Source organism: Dendrobates tinctorius, unplaced genomic scaffold (genome assembly GCF_039654945.1).
Source record: "Dendrobates tinctorius isolate UK_male_01 unplaced genomic scaffold, ASM3965494v1 ptg000027l, whole genome shotgun sequence".
In the NCBI taxonomy this organism is placed as follows: domain Eukaryota; kingdom Metazoa; phylum Chordata; class Amphibia; order Anura; family Dendrobatidae; genus Dendrobates; species Dendrobates tinctorius.
In genome coordinates, this window is record NW_027361695.1 from 1,390,328 (window position 1) to 1,407,108 (window position 16,781).

A 16,781-nucleotide genomic window follows, 5' to 3' on the forward strand; every position below is an offset into this window, starting at 1 on the left:
TCTGGGTGGTACTCCCTGGATCCGAGGCCTGTAGTGACGAGAGACGAGACTCCATGGATTTGAGGAACGACATGATCCTCGCTTGATTTTCCCGCAGGAACAGAAGTTCCTTTTGGGTCGGGGTAGAAGTACCAGCGGGGTCCATCGCCTGATCGTTCTGTAAGGATTCCCAAGGGTGAACCCACTGGACCGCGGCAAGCGAACCTCCCCTGGGCGAGCGGACCAGGTGGACCACCCCCTATACAGGGAGCGTTTGGGACAGGCCCAGGGGAAACTACTCACCACGGCAGCTGGTACCCGAGGACGGAGGTGCACAGTAGAGGGTGCAGCGGGCAGGCGGAAGGATGAGCTGGACTGGAACCGGCAGGACTGGAGGCCAGGAACGGAGGCTGAAGGATACAGGCAGGCAAGGCTGGAACGGCAAGACACGGGTCAGACGCAGGGCACAGGCTGAACACGGAGACGAGATGGCGGGCACTGGGAGGAACACAAGGAACGGTTAGACAGGGAGGACGAGGAAAGGGTAAGAGCAGCAGGGAAAAAGGCAGGCAGGCTGGAGCCAGAGTCACAGAGAGAGGAAGTGACGATCAGGCGGTGAGCTGGAGGAAGAGGCTGCCTCTTATAGAGGCAGGAGTTTCCGGGTCAGGTCAGCAGGGTCAGGAGGGCGGGGAGATGGCCTGGCTAGGCCTGTAGTGGGACCTGGAGCGCAGGGTGCGCATGCGCCCCGGGCCGAATGCCGGGACAGAGCGCGGGGTGGAGGACAGGCGTGCAGGTGAGCGCGCGCCCGCCACGGGAGCACGCCGGAGGCGGCGGGCGCACCCAGCGCGGGGAGAGGCGGCAGCAGGAGCCGAGGACGCGGCGGAAGCGGCGAGCGTGGAGCCGGCGGTGAGCGTGACAGAAGGTAAAACACCATCTATAATAAAAGCCACCGAGACCGGGCACAAGCCCCAGCACCAATACTCCGACCGCCAGGCAACAATGGCCGACCTGATCTGTAAATCACCAGAAATTATGGGGTGTAAGGAACGATAGATACAGTGCCTTGCGAAAGTATTCGGCTCCCTGGAAATTTTCAACCTTTTCCCACATATCATGCTTAAAACAAAAAGATACCAAATGTAAATTTTTGGTGAAGAATCAACAACAAGTGGGACACAATTGTGAAGTTGATTGAAATTTATTGGCTATTTTAAATTTTTGTGCAAAGTCAAAAACTGAAAAGTGTGGCGTGCAATATTATTCGGCCCCTTTACCTTCAGTGCAGAAAACTCACTCCAGAAGTTCATTGTGGATCTCTGAATGATCCAATGTTGTCCTAAATGACTAATGATGATAAATATAATCCACCTGTGTGTAATCAAGTCTCCGTATAAATGCACCTGCTCTGTGATAGTCTAAAGGCCCTTTTACATTTAGCGATGCACCAGCGATCCCTACCAGCGATATGACGCGGTCAGGATCGCTGGTACATCGCTAAGTGGTCGCTAGTGAGCTGCCACACAGGCAGATCTCACAGCGATGCAGCAGCGATACAGCGGACGATACTTACCTTTCAGACGCGGCGATGAAGACGTCCTCCTGCCCGCGTCCACACGTCGCTTGTCGGCACCACAGGAAGCCCAGCAGGAAGCTGACGATGAGAAATGGAGCCGGCAGATCTCGCGCGATCAGCGATGGACAGCGGGGAGGCGGTCAGAGGTAAGTATCGGTGACGTTATAGCGATATTGCTAGCGTTATCGCTATGTGTAAAACCCCCTTTAGGGTTCTGTTTGAACCACAGAGAGCATCATGAAGACCAAGGAACACAACAGGCAGGTCCGTGATACTGTTGTGGAGAAGTTTAAAGCCGGATTTGGATACAAAACGATTTCCAAAACGTTAAACATCCCAAGGAGCACTGTGCAAGCGATCATATTTAAATGGAAGGAGTATCATACCACTGCAAATCTACCAAGACCCGGCCGTCCCTGTAAACTTTCATCTCAAACAAGGAGAAGACTGATCAGAGATGCAGCCAAGAGGCCCATGATCACTCTGGATGAACTGCAGAGATCTACAGATAGATAACAGACAGATATATAGATAATAGATAGATAATATATAGATAATAAATAGATGATAGATAATAGATGATAGATAGGTAGATAGTAGATAGATGATAGATAGATGATAGATAGATAAATAGAAAGCTAATAGACAGATAATAGATATGAAGATTGTGCGCATCATACAAGACTATACAGTAATACATGAGATATTTTCGTGTTTCCTCGCAGTTTATTACAGTCTTTACTACTTTATTACCGGTGATTATTTGGCGCCGTCATTACTGTATTGTCCCAGTTCCGCCATGTGTGCCATGAATCAGATGTGAGCAATCTGCGGCGTGTGACGAGCCATTATGTGGCGGCCGAGGATTAGGACGTATTCTTTGCAGGCCGCGATGTGTCCGGAGAGCCGAGGCCGCACTCCTCCACCATTACATAATATTTTTAGCAGTGACGGATCTGCCAAGTATTTTTCTGCTTAACCTCGCTGAAACCTGTCTCTGTTATTATTAATGAGTGTGGGTAAGGCCGTTCTCTTCCCGGGCACGCAGAACTCTGGCGGAGCGCCCTCAAATGGCACAAATTAATCCTGATTTGATTCAGCGCTCGTCTGCTGGGCTTTTATTACCATGAAGCTGCAAATGTCAGACGATAAGTGACCGGCAGCGACTAAGCGCTGAATGAGGCGAAATGAACGTTAGAAGTGGCCTCGCCTCCGTTATTACTGGATTATTGTGCGGCATCACGGTGGAATGTAATGTGAAAATTAGTTCTTAACGGGATCATGAATCAACCTCATGCTGTCCACTGCTTCGTGATCATCTGTTGGGTAAATCGGTAGGAAGTGTTAAATATCTCTGCAGCGCCACCACAGGGGAAATAGAGTATTACACAATTATCATTGAAATCAAAAATGCACGGTCCTCCAGACATTAAGCCTTATGGATATTCACTCAATTTATAAAAAGCCATCTAAAAATGTTTTTTTTTTCAAAAGAGATAACTCCTTTTATCAGGCTGTTTTTACATGTGTATCGTAGGTAGGCCTTCCTAATTTTGGCCATATTAGGTAAATCAGATGTGTAGGTGTAAATGAGTGGAGGTGCAATGGACATGGAAATGCCCAATCACAGGGTAGGGAACTTCTGTTTTGGAGATAGACCCACCTCAAGGACTTCCATTACTGTTCAAGATGATTTAGCACTTTAGCAGATGCCTTAAAGAGGACCTGTCATTTACCATAAGTGTGTTTTTTAAAAAATTGGTGTAAATGCCGCTGATCTCCTGAATCCGGCGATGTTTTCCTTTTGTTCCTGCGGCTCTCCGATCCTGAGATATGACCCCTTAACCCCTGTATATAAATCTAATCTTGTTAGCTAAGTGGGAGTGGTCCTCAAGGCAACACCCACAGAGAAGAGTAGATGACCACGCCCACCTAACTAGCAAGACTAGATTTAAATACAAGTAAGAGGGGGCCATATCTCAGGAAAGGAGAAGCGCAGGAACATAAGAAAAACATCACTGGACTCATGAGAACAGGGTCATTTACACCAGCTAAAATATATGCACATTTATGTCAAGTGACAGGTCCCCTTTAAATGATTTGACCTCTATTTTAAAACACTATTTTTTTTTTAATTTCCTATAGACCTTGGCCTAATTTAGAATGTGTTATAAAGTAGTGGAAAATCTGTCTAAAGAAACATAGTGGGAAGAAGAGTAATCCAATGAAATGTATTTAAAAGTTCTAAGAGTCAAACAGAAAAACGTCGGTTCTATTTCTTCTACCAATTTGGGAGGTTCATCTGTACATAGACGTTCGGTATGAAGCCATCCCGACACAATTGACACAACAACCCCCTGAATCGTCTAATTTCTTGAAATTTCTCCTAAATCCTACCGTTGTTGCTAAACTGAGTCCCGATTCCAGTTTTTACCTAAGTAACATAGTATCATAAAAGATTTATAATAAAAAATTGTGTGACTTTTTTCCCATCTGTGACATGATTTACTATTGTTTGTGGCAATTCCTTGCTAAAATTCCAGTCTTAAAAGGGAATTCCCCTATAACACTGTTAGAAGGTTCTTCCTATAGCCTGTAGGGGGCGTTAAGTTCCCCAACAGTGCCACCACAGGAGAGATGGTCGGTGCCCTTTAAAACAGTCCTGAATTTGCAGAGACTGTCCTGATTTTTCAGATATAGTCCTGGCAAATTTGGGACTGTCCTGAACTGAATAGGGGCACAGTCTACATAAGACCCTGTTCCTGGTGGGTCAGGGGTATTCTCAGGTGACACTGGGAGCATGAATTAAACATTCCTTTTCAACCAAAGCACTAATGTTGGTAAGTGTGTTCTAGCTAAATGAAGGAAATCTGAAATCCCCCCTAATAGTAACTCAAAGTTTTAAGGCAGGTCGCAGTACCTCAAGTGGCCAGGGGGTGGCCATAATTTATAAATTAAAATCAGAGGCGTTCCCGTAGTATCCAACCAGATTGCAGTTTTTTAATTCCAGGGAAAGTTTGCAGTGAAGACATTCACTTTAGAATAAAAGTCCTGAATGCATGACTTGAAAAATGCAAAGTAGACACTTTTTTTGGTAAAAGTAAACACCAGCCACATGTTACTCTGTTCATGTCAGTAAAATAAATAGCGCAGGGTGTGTATATTTTTCCTTCAAGTGAAAGTTATTCTTTGAGAGGACAGATATGTTTCCTTACCGGGATTTAGAGAAAAGGGGACTCCGAATATTTAGGGTCAGGCCAAATATCGTTAATCATCTCAAGACTGACATATCATATGACTTATTAAAGGTAAGAGATGATTTAAGTCATTATTTCTTTGGCTTAAAGGGAACTCACATCCCAAGTTAGAAGCGGCCAGTTTCACTCTTATTTTATTCCCGATGCTCACCTGAGTATTCCTCTTTTATTTTTTTCTAAATCCGCCATACGGCTCTAGAGTTATGGGCCTTTTTATTTTGTGCTGATTTTTATGATCTTCACTAAGGGGGCGTGGCTGACAAGACTCCCTGTGGGTGTGTTTTAAGCTGCTCTGCATAATTACCCTGTGAGCCACGCCCCCCCATTAGCAGAAAATAAAAATGCCAATATCTCTGGAACCGCATGACGGATTTTAGAAAAACTAAAAGCGGAAAACTCTGGGGGGCAGAAGGAGCAAAATCAGAGCAAAAACTGGACACTTTTGACCTGGTGATAGGTCCTCATTAAATTAGGATCTGTTCGTAGGGCCCTTGATGATATATGCATTAAAGGAGGGCCCAGGAAAGCATCAGCTGGTATCAGAAGGGGATCCTTAAATGAAAAATTTAGCGATAATGCAAAATTTGTAACTGTTCATAGTTGCCCACTAAACTAGTGTTGAGTGTATGTAAAACCCACCCAAAAATAGTCATTCTAATATGGGAAGGGGAGGAACACAGGCAGGGTGAAACTTAGCTGGTAACTGCAGTGTGTAATTCAGGTGTGGCAGAGGGACCTTTTGCCCTGGGTGCCATTACTACTTTTACATCCCCTATAGTTATACTACTGAGTAGATCTGTAGTAATATCAGTTCAGTCGGACAATGGGGGGTCCGGATGTTGTGGACAATATTTATCCACCAGGTCTCGATGCGTCCTCATTCCTAAGGTGCAGACTCACATTTTAATCACACTGCTCTGCACCAGTTCACATTTTATAGAATCTATTTTACCTGCGCATTTACAACAAGCTGTAAAGTGAGATGGCTTACTGTAGACTGTTCTCCCGCTGCAGCGACATCTAGTGTTCAATTGTAAAATTGCAGGAAGCCATCATTTATTATATGTGAATAGATTTATTTTGTTCTGTTTTTGTAATAGCATCGTGATGCAAAAAAATCTTTTAAGGGTGGATTCTCGGTTTAGTAATGCATTTTGACCTGGGTTCTCATTGCATCCCTGTATATTTTATGTAACGTGCTCCATCATCAGCTCCACATAGCGACTGCATCCAAATCCCTGCAGCTGGGCTCTGCTAGTTGGGTCTGAGCATCCCAGCCAGCTGTCTGCAGGCAGAGAGATGCTGTGCTGAATGAACTGCAGGGACACTGCCAAGGTGAGCGCAGCATCAGCACCATGAGGAAGGCCATGCAGCAGCAGACATGTGCCCACCGCAGAGGATGACTGCAGCCTGCCAACAAGTGAGTGCACTTATCCTCCTAAAGATATGCACAGGGCATCAGATCCATGCAGAATGCAGGTCACTATGATAGATGCAAATGTCAGATTGCTATAACATTAACCCATGCAATGCCAGGGGCTGTACATTTTTTTTTTCTGCAGTCGCCCAGCACAGGATCAGTCTGCTGCGGATAAGCGGTCAGGGGGTAATGCAGCATAATCTGATGGCACACATTGCAAGGGACACAGCACGTGAAGGAACAGGAGATCACGCTGTCACTACCGCAAATTCTGGGATGGGTGATGTGCCATGTGTAAGGGGAGCTGACACTAAGCACCCAGCTGGGGGTCTAATCCTACACGGCCCCGCTGGGAGCGCTGGCATGGTGCGCCGGATCAGCGTTTGAGGACACAGTGCTGCGGGGAAATCTGTATCTTAGACATGTCCTTTGTCATCAGGACAGACTCGCAGGATAAAAATGTGCATTTTCAGCTACTTTTTTTTAATGAGGGAATTATCTTTTGTTAGTTTTAACTGCGGTTTCTTTTATTAATAGCGGTAGTCTAGAATTAGGAATGAGTTTTTTTTCCACAATAGACACCAATCTTGACCAGTCGGTGACTGGTATTTCAGCATTCATGTAATTAGAATGGAGCCGTGATACCAGACACCTCCACCGGACCAGAGAGGCGCTGTTTCAGAAAATTGAAAAGAAAAAACTTTTAGAATCCTGGTTACCCTTTTATTAATTAGGGCACAATGCAGATTTTGCTACATTTCACATCTATATAAACAGTATTATAAAAATCATAGATGGTTCTCCATGAATACATCACAATTATCCCAGTCTGATCACCTGCCATGGAAATGCTAATAAATACTAATTACCTTCTCTATCCCAATTATCAACTTAGTGAGTGATCTAACACAGGCAGAAGTCCCACCTTGGATCCTGAGTTACGTACTGTATTTCCTCCAGAGCTGCACTCACTATTCTGCTGGTGCAGTCACTGTGTACATACATTACTGATCTTGAGTTATAATAATAATAATACATTTTATTTCTATAGCGCCGACATATTCCGCAGCACTTTACATTTCGGAGGGGATTTGTACAGACAATAGACATTACAGCATAATAATAATCACATAGATTATAACAAATACCAAGAGGAATGAGGGCCCTGCTCGCAAGCTTACAGTCTATGAGGAAAGAGGGAGACACGAAAGGTGGGTGGTAACAGTTGCCCTGATTGTGTGGACCAGACATAATGTTAAGTGTGTAACAGTACAGACACAGAGGGCTAAGGCTACTTTCACACATCAGGTTTTCGGCGTCAGGCGCGATCCGGCGTCGTGCCGGAATGCCGGATCCGGCAAATGTTTTGTAAAACCTGATGTGCCGGATCCGTCTTGTTCTTGACAGACAAAACCGGATCCGTCTCATCCGGTTCATTCGTTTTTCTATCCGTTTTTCGACGGATTACGCCGGATCCGGTTTTTAAAATTGACCCTCAAGGCAGAGTACACTGGCAGGATGACAGAGTGTGAAAGATTTGTGCCCTAACCAAACTTGTGTACCTTCTGGACCAACAGTATATACCTTTGCCAACCAAAGTTGGCTATCTTGTCATGGTCTCTATTTTTAGCTTTAGGCCACAGGTGTGTACCTGGTTGTGTTTTATGCAAAGTATTTCACCTTTTAACAAAAGTTGTGTACATTGTTAGGAAATCACCAACAATAAACACAACTTTTTAGGTGAAATACTTTGCTTTAAACACAACCAGGAACACAACTGTGGCAAAAAGCTAAAATTTACCCACAGTTATATACCTGGTTTTGAATACCTTTTTACCTTTGAAATACCCTGTATTTAACCTTTTTTTTAAACATAGCTCGCCGCAGAAAGAAAAGACAGACAACCATTGTGAAACGATAATTTAACTTTTATTTAAAAATTTTTTTTTTTGTAAAATGTTTTTAAAGTGCAAAAAACTTTTTTAATAAAGGTTTTAAACCCAATGGGCATTTTTATTAAAAAAAAAAAAATTACAAATCTGTGTAGTGTGGGGTGGAAATACTGCTGGAGGGGCTGCGGGACACTTCGACAATGGGTGTGTGGAGAGAGGACTGGGATCGTGGTGGGGAAGGAACAGTTAGAGGTGAAGGTGTGGAAAAAGCTACAGAATGGATGGACATGTTGGAGGCAGAAGAGGTGGTGGGCGGTGGAGTGGAGGGTTGGGCAGGGACTGTAGGAGCAGATGATGTTGACGGAAAGTTGTATGGGGAAGGAGTTTGGTACGGGGCAGGTTGCTGGAAGTGGGGAGATGTCTGGTACTGGGGAGGTTGCTGGTATGTAATAGGAGGGGGAGGATGGAAAGTGGCTGGAGGGGGTGCAGATGTAATAGGAGGGGGAGGATGGAAAGTGGCTGGAGGGGGTGCAGGTGGAGGAACTACAGTGGTGGGAGGTGGAGGTTGGGAGGTAACCTGCTGTAGAGCACCGTGGCACGAATGCATTACATGCATCTGCTGGGTAGGAGATAGTGTTGCCATGCGCTCCACAACAGACCTGAAAAAGGTGTGGTTTGGCGAAGATCTTGCTTCTGAATGCATGGTTTGCAGAAGTGTCTTCACCTCCAGAATGCTGGAGTTGATCTGCTGAAAGCCTGCGGAGATTTGCTCTGACAAGACTTTTAGACAGTTCTGGAAAGATGCATTCAGATGCAAGAACTCTGGCGCATAACTCTTTTCCTGACCCCTCTGCCGCTGCCGCCCAGTACCCGCAGGTGTACTAGAGGTGGCAGGGGCAGAAGGGTGGGGTAAAGGGAAAGCGATCTCCTCACCAGCAGCTTCATGTAATGTAGGCGGCCACGATGCTCCTGTGCTGGTGGATGGGACAGATGGGTCGAATGTGTGGGAAGGCTGGGAAGGTGCAGATGTACCGGGGCGGTCGAAGTGTCCCTCGGTGCCGGTCTCCTCAGGGATCGCCTCAGAAGGGTCCAATCGTGCAGGCTCCCGTTTGCTGCTCACCGTGCTGTGGAATAAAGAGAAAAAAAAACAATTAAAATACTGACATGGTATGGCCCTGGCTGAAAAAAAAAAGTTACATCTAACATTTTTTTTCACATGTGGTGTGTAATATTTACCTTCTAGTGACCATTGTTTCCCGGAGGAACGACAGGGCTTGTGCGTACTTGTACTTGCTCCTGCGTCCTCCAGATCCACTCGGGGCCCGCATCTCTTTATTGAACTCCTTCTTGAAACGATCCCTCACAGACCGCCACCGATTCACAATTCTGTTCCCTGAAACGAGAAAGGAGTGGTTAGTATACAACATCAGTGTTTCCCAAACTCCAGTCCTCATGGTCCCCAGGGGTCATGTTTTCAGGATTTCCATAGTAAATAGAAATCCTGAACACATGATCCGTGGGGACCACGAGGACTGGAGTTCGGGAAACACTGGTTTACATCAAGCAACCGGTACTGTATATACTTACGCTCTTTAATCTGGGCCCGAACATCGAGGTCCTCCCAGCGGCCCACAAGGAGAGAACAGATTTCCTCCCAGAGTCGTCGGGTAATGATCAGGTCAGCGTGGCGGCGGTCAGCCATATTCCAGAGCGGCTCCCTTTCTCTGACGAGATCGATGAGGTGGTCCACATCAATCCCTCCATCCTCACCGTCAGAGTCGGGAGCACGCTGTGAAGGCTGTTAAAGAAAAATACAAAAATAACATAATTAGCCTCCACAAAAGAAATGAAATAAAAAGTGCAAAAAAAAACAAAGCAAAAATATTTATACTTACACGCTGGTGACCGCCGCGTTGCTGTCGCCGACGACCCTGGGAGGCACTGCGAGGACCTCTTGGCCGAGCACCAGATTGGGAAGACTAGAGAAAAAAACAAAAAATGTTATGTCTTTGGATGTAGGCATTTGTTTGCTGTGTGTGGTCTGCAGAACATTGTTTTCTATGTGTTGTGTGTAGTGTGATGTTGTGTTTCTGCGTTTGATGCAAAAAACTTACCAATTGTGAGCCCACTCCAGGTGTCTGTCCACCCCTTCCTTCTTCTTCTGGGAGCTCCTCTTCATCTTGTGATTCCTGTTTTGAAATAAAAGGCAATGAATACACATATATTACAGAGATGATGGATTTTGGAAATAAAAACTTACCGTCAAACGCTGACGATGCGAGGGAGGGCTCCCAGAAGAAGATGTGCTGTCCTGTTGATGGCCAGACTCCATGGCTGTGGGTATTGCTGCTGCTGTTGCTGCTGCCAGTGATGCCATTTCTGCTGCTGCTGCTGCTGCTGCATCTCTTTGGCGGCTGTTGAATAAAGAGAAACAAAGGGCCAATGAATATCTTGATATTCCTTGGCCCTAGTTTGGAGGAATGGGGGATATGATAATTACCGTCTCTCATCTGCTGCTGGACTCCCCTCCTCAGCATGTTCCATTTGCTGCTCCATTTGTGGTGGTGCTGATGGTGCTGCTGCTGCAGATGTCTGCTGCCTTCTCCTGCTCCTGGTTCTTGGCTTGGGTGGCATGTTGGGTGTGGCTGAGGGTCCCATTGTCTTGCTTTTATATATCTCCTGTGGGCAGAGCTACTGAGCATGCTCAGACCAAAAAACCGGATCCGGCGCATTGCGGCGCTCATAGGCTTTCATTCTGTGAAAAAGCCGGACGCGCCGGATCCGGCGTGTCCGGCTTTTTCGCCGGAGACAAAAAACGTTACAGTAGCCGTTTTTTCCAGACGCCGGATCGCGACACATTGCCGGATCCGGCGAAAACCGGATGAAACGCATGGCCATCCGGCGCGATCCGGCGCAAATGCAAGTCAATTGGGGGGAAACCGGATCCGGCATTGCATTTCGCCGGATCCGGTTTCTGTCAAAAGCGCCGGATCGCGCCTGACGGCGAAAACCTGATGTGTGAAAGAGGCCTAATGGATGCATAAAGCATGTGGGAACATGATGCGGGGAACCTGGTTATGGTAAAACTTTTGGCTGGATAGATTAGGTTAATATGTTACATCCTGTATTATACTCCAGAGCTGCACTCACTATTCTGCTGATGCAGTCACTGTGTACATACATTACATTACTGATCCTGAGTTACATCCTGTATTATACTCCAGAGCTGCACTCACTATTCTGCTGGTGCAGTCACTGTGTACATACATTACATTACTGATCCTGAGTTACATCCTGTATTATACCCCAGAGCTGCACTCACTATTCTGCTGGTGCAGTCACTGTGTACATACATTACATTACTGATCCTGAGTTACCTCCTGTATTATACTCCAGAGCTGCACTCACTATTCTGCTGATGCAGTCACTGTGTACATACATTACATTACTGATCCTGAGTTACATCCTGTATTATACTCCAGAGCTGCAGTCACTATTCTGCTGGTGCAGTCACTGTGTACATACATTACATTACTGATCCTGAGTTACATCCTGTATTATACCCCAGAGCTGCACTCACTATTCTGCTCGTGCAGTCACTGTGTACATACATTGCATTACTGATCCTGAGTTACATCCTGTATTATACTCCAGAGCTGCACTCACTATTCTGCTGGTGCAGTCACTGCGTACATACATTACATTACTGATCCTGAGATACATCTTGTATTATACTCCAGAGCTGCACTCACTATTCTGCTGGTGCAGTCACTGTGTACATACATTACATTACTGATCCTGAGTTACATCCTGTATTATACCCCAGAGCTGCACTCACTATTCTGCTGGTGCAGTCACTGTGTACACACATTACATTACTGATCCTGAGTTACATCCTGTATTATACTCCAGAGCTGCACTCACTATTCTGCTGGTGCAGTCACTGTGTACATACATTACATTACTGATCCTGAGTTACATCCTGTATTATACTCCAGGGCTGCACTCACTATTCTGCTGGTGCAGTCACTGTGTACATACATTACATTACTGATCCTGAGTTACATCCTGTATTATACCCCAGAGCTGCACTCACTATTCTGCTGGTGCAGTCACTGTGTACACACATTACATTACTGATCCTGAGTTACATCCTGTATTATACTCCAGAGCTGCACTCACTATTCTGCTGGTGCAGTCACTGTGTACATACATTACATTACTGATCCTGAGTTACCTCCTGTATTATACCCCAGAGCTGCACTCACTATTCTGCTGGTGCAGTCACTGTGTACAGTCATTACATTATGTATCCAGTATTATCCTCCAGAGCTGCTCTCCCATGGTCCCGCCTGCCAGTCATTTGCCCTTGGGTTGCCTATGTTGAGCCTGTTTATTATTGTGCCAGTCCCGGTGATCACTATAGGCCCCCGCAGCTTGTAATGCAGATATGTTTTGTACCCGTGTGTCTGGGGTGTTATATTGCAGGCTGATGACCTCTGGACTTTGCCCTTTTCGCTCAGAGGCTAGACATGTATTGGAAAATGATTGCATTCATTCATAAGGAACATTACAAATGAGGTGTGTCGTGGGGATGTCACGCATCACATGCGATTTGTGTGAACGGCAGAGTGGCCTTCATCCTGTGCATGCAGATCTCAGCAGAGAAGTGACAGGACTCTCTGGGGAGGGGGACGAGATGATAAAGCATGAATGGCGGGAGCAATATTGGTCATGATGATCAATATGCTGTAAATCTCCGAGCACTCACCAGTAAGTAGCTTCCCATAAATCCAACATGAAAGATTCATTTCAGAAATATTTAGTCCTTCGATTTATCAAAACTCCCTGAGAGTCCAGAATGTTGGAAGAATGGGGGAGCGGGTAGTCCAAAAAGACTAAAATGTGACTGGAGTAAAAGGAAGGCGCTAAGGTCGAGTGATAAAGAGGATCTACACCTCTGGAGGACCCGACACATCCAACGTTACAATAGTAATTGTGTAATACTTCTTTTTCCCTGTAGAGGTGCTGCAGAAACATTAAACACTAGATTTTAGCTTACCAAAGTCAACCTTTGATTGGTTGCCTACTAGATCTTCTCCACTTTTTATGGTCTATTCTGTATCTTTGAATTTATTATTTTTGCTTTTCGCACACCTTTCTGATAATGTTTTTGGCACACGACCTTCTGTTTCATCAGTATACAGTATAGCGCACACCACAAATAATCATCTCTCGCCTTAAAGTGCCCCTCACAGACATGGCGGGCAGATGTCTTCATATCTGATGTTAAATATTTCAATGTTGTTTTTTCCAGAATTCCAAACCCGTCTGCAAAAACAACATATGGCGCCTCCTACACAGCACAGAACCGACGCTGACTTTCTGCTGCTGAGTCTGTGAGTGCAGAGAGTCGTCGAGCATGAGAGGTCTAGTCTGAAGATCTGGGGTCCACGTGTGGACGTTATACCTGGGCTCGATGCCTACTAGGCCAAAACTCGGCATCCTTCCATATACATCCCACGGCTAGGTGTATATCCCACAGACGTGTCGTGCCGGAGATCTGTATAGCATGATCGCCTACACAGTAGGGCAGGAGTTTGAAAGATCTTGACCCTTAAAGATGCCCATTAGAGTTGAGTAGAAAGATTTGCATTGCCCTGGACTGGCTTCCAGTCCAGGCCTCCTTGACAGATGGAGTAGGGCAGCCTTTTCTTCTGCATCCGGTATCCTTGGCCTGGCATACTGGGCGCCTCTTGTGCTTACTAGACCCCACAAAGTCATGATGTGCATGGCACCTAGTAAGTGGAAGCGATGCCCAGGATGTTGGATGCAGAAGTGAAGACCGCCCTACTCCGACTGTCATGGAGGACCAGGCAGGACCCGGGACTACGGCGATCTGGTGCCCATACATCTTAGATAGCACATGGCTGCCAACTCTCCCAACTCCTGAATAAGCCACCACAGGGCATCTCTGGTGGTGGCTTCCATATTTGGCATCATTCCCAGATTATCCGGAAACAATCCCAGTAAATTTGGGGATGTCCTAGGCACAAATGTGCAAGGTTTACAGAAAACCTGTCTATAAATGGGTGGTCCCAGCCGGATCGGCATGTTTCCAGGTGGGACCGAGAGCACAGGTAAGTCCCTAGATTGCCGCAGCTATGGGCTTACCTATGGAGTAGGGGGTGTTGAGAATCAGAGCCCAGTTGGGCCCTCTATCCCCAGACCTGTGTATTGTGAGGTCTCGGCAGTGTATGACGGCTTCTGCCTACCGGATTATATGGTATGGGGATCGTATTAATCAGCATTCTTCCCCGTATGGTCTTTGTCAGTCAGTGTGAATGGCCCGGATGATCGGCCATCGTTGCTCATCAATGGGCTAAAATCGTCCCTTTTGAATGGGTCTTAAAGAGTTTTTACTGCATATATGTATACTACTGTATGTGCCGCTAATTGTATACAAGCTGCAGATATGCTAGTATTCATGTGCCTGCAGTAGAAATGATTCATGAGTGTGTTGGACCACACATGGGCACAATATGGCGGTGTAATAGATCCATAGCGGCATAAGGCAGTGGAGTCTGAACCTGTATTTGTCTTTGAGCTGACTCGGGGACCCTGTGAAGACTTTATGACCCAGAATGGGGGTGACCGATGCACTTCTACAATGAGACGGTCTCCACTATAACCCAGTGCCAGTAGCCAACATGGCAGCCATTAACAAAAAGTTTTGCACGGTTTTCTCATCACTTAGCTTCTGCAATTATGCAACAATGACCATAATGGCAGACTTCAATATGACTTTTATCCCCTTGCCAATTCATACTATATACACACTCAAAATGGAGTCTGATCCGTAAGTCGCTGACTGCTACCCCCGGATGGCAAACTTCTCCCTGCAAATAGGGGTCAGCGTTGGGGGTCCTGTAAGATGCCCCTTATTGGTCACTCACATTTTACTTTCTGGCAGCGGGCACAGATGCTGGGGAAGCGCAGAAGTGGTGGGCACGGGTTTGTTTTTAAAAATTATTGGGATTGGGTCAAACCCCCGGAGATCAGCAAGCTATCTCCAATTCTATAGATAGGGGGTAACTTGAATTTTTTGGGAATAACCCTTTAAAGGGTGTCTCATATAACAGCATTGGAAAGCGCACAATTCGGAAAAAGCGGCTCAGCCATGCCACTTGTCCGAACCATCAATCAATCAGGAGCGTACTGCCCCCCCACACACAAGTAGGAAACCGGGAGGCAGAAGAACGGCACGCTCCCGTTCAGCTATGATGAGAACAACCCTTTGAGATCAAGGATGGTTTAGAAGTTAATGGTTAATAATTTTTATTTAACTTTTGCCAACTCTCTCCGAACATCTGGGCGGCTTCCAGGAAAAAGAAGAGGACAGTTGGCAAATCTCTTGGTTTGGGGTAAGAGTATTAAGACCCCTCTGTTGATTTGCCCTTGGCTATAGGACCCATTCCAGTCAGTGGCTTGACATCTGTTCAGGTGACTCCTTCAGAAGCTGATACACGATCCCCAGAGATGGCAGAATACAGTAATATGTGGTGGCACCATGTGGCACCACATGTCGGATGCCCCTGTACTGCAGGCAGCTTTGTCATGAGCCGTAGTCCGATATCACAGTCTGGGAAAGTCGGAAAGTCGGGTGATTGACAGCGGGGATTATAATTCCACTTCACTCCATTTTGGGTGGAGGTTCTGTGTTACTGAACTACAACCGGTCATCTGTTTATTCACCCGGCACTGAGAGGAGTGGGTGCACGAGAGGCCTACAGGCTGCCCCACTCGCTACTATTGGCTGTGGACTCGGCGATGGGGCCAGAATATCACACAATGAGACCTTTTATCTCCTCCGGCGTTTTCTCTCTAACAGCAGGAAAAAAAAAATCCAATGGTCGTCGTGTGAAGCTGCAGAGACACTTAACCGTAAGTTCAATAAAATCCATATTATTGCCGGCGGGTGGCGGTCATCTGCTGCATCCGGCCAAATATCGGAGGGGCTGATGGCCGCTACACATCACTAAAAATCTGTAGAGTGCTGGGAACCTGGTGGGAACAGAAGGACCATCCCAAGGTCAAGGGTGTGTACCGGCTGCAATGAGCCCGGGCTGAGGCTGAGAAGTCGGCATTGGCCTCTGATACACTTTGGGTCTTCTATAAGGACTCTAGGACCTGCTGTATCAAACTGTGGGGAGGCTGAAAACAGGGAACAGTTGCTCACATTAAGCCCCAAAGATCGTGGCGACAAGGTTGAGGTTCAGCGAGTCCCACTAACCCGTGTGGGGTTTTCTTTCTCGGTTGAGGAGTATCCTTTTCCTACAGATTAAATGTTTGTCTAGAAGGACAATTCCCAGAAATAGGAAAGGACTTTACCAAAACAAAAAAGATTAAAAGAGGAAATGTCAGAGAATTTGAAAGGGGCCTCAGATGAACATGGGGTCCCGACTTTAGGCAGGGAGAAATTTCATCCGCTGAGAATTTTATCGTCCCAGGAAAAAAAAATCAGATTGCAGAAATAGTTCAGAGGATGAAACAGTAAATGTGAAAAAGATGCGGCGCATCGGTCACGTTGAAAGGATTCTCAGTATTAGGGCTCATACTCACCTGTGAGGAAAACGGACTAGAGGAAGCCGATAAAAATC

The 16,781-nt window shown here is 46.2% G+C and overlaps 1 protein-coding gene across 2 annotated transcripts in view; it reads left to right on the forward strand.

Moving 5' to 3' along the window:
* Positions 1-16,781, forward strand: part of PRRT3 (proline rich transmembrane protein 3) — a 56,861-nt gene that overhangs the window by 15,765 nt on the left and 24,315 nt on the right. Inside the window, exon 1 of one of the 2 annotated variants that reach the window (XM_073569638.1) lies at positions 6,086-6,229. The exons of the other annotated variant lie outside the window; for it this stretch is intronic. The gene's annotated coding sequence lies outside the window, so the exon portion shown is untranslated. Of the gene's footprint in view, positions 1-6,085; positions 6,230-16,781 lie in introns of those variants that run through there. 2 annotated transcript variants of the gene reach the window in all.